Here is a 2,916-nt window from a genome sequence, read left to right as displayed (position 1 = left end):
ATACGACCCTCTTGAAAAAACTGGCCTGGGACCTGGTTTACAGGGTTTCCAGCCTTGCTCTTTTTTCATTGAGTTTTTGAGTTTCATGAAGGCATCACAATATATCTTTTTTAAAACAACACATAATTGGAAACTTAACTAATCAAAATGGGCCACCTCTCCTCATTCATACAAATGAATGGAAGAGATCGGAGCCCACACAACTGCCAGGCTCTATGCAGGGCACTTGGCACATACTCTGCAGGATCTTTAAAATTTTATTTTATTTTATTATTATTTTATTTTACTCCTATTAATTTATTCTTATTTATTTATTTTATTCTTTTTTTTTTCTTTTTTAGAGTTTTTTTGAAAGTTCATGTCAGACGAGTCATGTGTCAGCATCATAACAAGGTTTAAGGGAGGTGCAGCTCACACATGAGCATGAAAACCCAATTGTCATGCTTATGAACTACAAAAGGATCACAGGATATTTTTGTAAGTGCCTACCCAACAGATCTCCCCTCCTTCTGTGGTACAGTATGTCCAGTGTTGAACTAGTAGCATTCACATTTCCCCACAAGTGTCGTGAAAGGGGGACTCTCTCCCAAGTTTCCCCAGCAGTAAAACCTGATTGGTCTGAGGTCTGCAGGGTGGTTCTAGTCCTCTTGCCAGTGATTAATTAGATATGACTGTATAACATGGCTGGGAGGTGGGAGCAGAAGAAGAGATTCCGAAAGGAAAGGGTTTATGCTCTTAAAAAGAGCTATGTGATGCCTCTGATGAAGCCTATGTTAGTAGAGACATCTGAGAGTGTAGATGAATGCCAATGGCCCTCATGGAAAGAGAGAGAGATGAGAAAAAGCACACTCTTTTTTTGCATCTACATGTGATGTCTGGAATTACAGCAGCCATTTTGTGATCATGAGAGCAGCTGGCTTGGCTAAGGACAAAATTTGTCACACCAAACATGGCAGAGAAGAAAGAAGATTCTGGATTCTTGGTAACATTTTTGAGCCACTGGACTAACCAAGACTGGAATTGGTCTTCCTTGGGACTTTTTAATAAGTGGGATAGTGAATTTTCACATTGAAGTAAATTTTGAGACGAGTTTTCTATTTCTTATAGCCAAAACTATCTTACCTGCTACAAATAGTTTATTTAATTTCATCTTTACAACAGTCCTATGTCTGTGGACATTCTCATTTTATAGATAAAAATCTGAGATTCAGAAAGTTTTAGTAACATGGCCAGGCACAGTGGCTCACACCTGTAATTCTAGCACTCTGGGAGGCAAAGGTGGGAGGACTGCTTAAGCCCAGGAGTTTGAGACCAGCCTGGGAAAATACTGACACCCCGTCTCTACCAAAAAAAAACAAACAAACAAACAAAAAATTACCTGGGCATGATGGCACATGCCTGTAGTCCCAGCTACTCAGGAGGCTGAGGTGGGAGGATTGCTTGAGCCCAGGAGGTCAAGGCTGTAGTGAGCTGTGATCGTGCCATGGCACTCCAGCCTATGCAACAGAGCAAGACCCTGTCTCAATAACAATAATAGTGATGGATAGAACAACCACACAGAAGATAAGTAAGGAGAGAGAGGACTTAAACAACATAATAAAGCAACTAGAGCTAATAGACATATACAGAACACTCCACACAAGAGCATATTACACATTCTTCTGAAGTGTACGAGACATTTTCCAGAATAGACTATACGTTAGGCCACAAATTAAGTCTCAACACATTTTAAAAGAAAGATATTATAGGCCTGGCGCAGAGGCTCACACCTGTAATCCCAGCACTTTGGGACGCCGAGGTGGGCGGATCACCCGAGGTTGGGAGTTCGAGACCAGCCTGACCAACATGGAGAAAACCCGTCTCCACTAAAAATACAAAATTAGCCAGGCATGGTGGTGAATGCCTATAATCCCAGCTACTTGAGAGGCTGAGGCAGGAGAATCGCTTGAACCCGGGAGGTAGAGGTTGCCGTGATCCCAGATCATGCCATTGCACTCCAGCCTGGGCAACAAGAGTGAAACCTCATCTCAAAAAAAAAAAAAAAAAGACAGATATTATATAAAGCATCTTCTCTAAGCACAATAGGATGAAGTTAGAAATCAGTAACAGAAATAAAACTGGAAAATTCCCAAGTTTGTGGAAATTCAACAATGCATCAATAATCAAAAGACCAGGTGCAGTGGCTCAAGCCTATAATCCCAGCACTTTGGGAGTCCAAGATAAGTGAATTGCTTGACCCCAGGAGTTCAAGACCAGCCTGGGCAACATAGTGAGACACCACCTCTATTTTTAAAAAATACATAAAATTAAAAATAAATACAGTAAAAAAAAAAAAAATGAAAAACCAAATAGATTGAAGACAAAATTGCAACAAAAATTTGAAACTACAGAAGAACAAAAACAAAAACACAACCAACCAAAACTTACAGGACATAGCAAAAGCAGTGCTACAAGAAAAAATTATAGCTACAAATGTTTAAATTTAGAAACAAGAAAGATCTCAAATCAACAACCTAACTTTATAAATAAGAAACTAGAAAAAAAAACGGCCAGGCACAGTGGCTCATGCCTGTAATCCCAGCACTTTGAGAGGCCGAGGCGGGCTGATCATGAGGTCAGGAGATGGAGACCATCCTGGCTAACATGGTGAAACTCCGTCTCTACTAAAAATACAAAAAAAACAGCCGGGCGAGGTGGCGGGCGCCATAGTCCCAGCTACTCGGGAGGCTGAGGCAGGAGAATGGCGTGAACCCGGGAGGCGGAGCTTGCAGTGAGCCGAGATTGCGCCACTGAACTCCAGCCTGGGCAACAGAGCAAGACTCCGTCTCAAAAAAAAAAAAAGAAACTAGAAAAAAAAGGAACAAACTAAACCTAATGCTAGCAGAAGGAAGAGAATAATAAAGATAAGAATAGAGA

At 41.0% G+C, this 2,916-nt stretch overlaps 2 non-coding genes across 2 annotated transcripts; one reads left to right on the top strand and one right to left on the bottom strand.

The window, feature by feature from the left end:
• Positions 1–359: 359 nt before the first annotated feature.
• Positions 360–463, bottom strand: LOC112427068 (small nucleolar RNA U13). Its single transcript, XR_003018522.1, has one exon. It is a non-coding gene; the product is annotated as a small nucleolar RNA U13 (small nucleolar RNA).
• Positions 464–747: 284 nt separating this feature from the next.
• Positions 748–827, top strand: LOC112427066 (small nucleolar RNA SNORD74). The gene has a single exon (XR_003018520.1). It is a non-coding gene; the product is annotated as a small nucleolar RNA SNORD74 (small nucleolar RNA).
• The last annotated feature ends 2,089 nt before the right edge of the window (positions 828–2,916 follow it).

This window comes from Macaca nemestrina, chromosome 10 (genome assembly GCF_043159975.1).
Source record: "Macaca nemestrina isolate mMacNem1 chromosome 10, mMacNem.hap1, whole genome shotgun sequence".
Lineage (NCBI taxonomy): Eukaryota > Metazoa > Chordata > Mammalia > Primates > Cercopithecidae > Macaca > Macaca nemestrina.
This window is presented reverse-complemented; position numbering and strand designations above follow the sequence as displayed.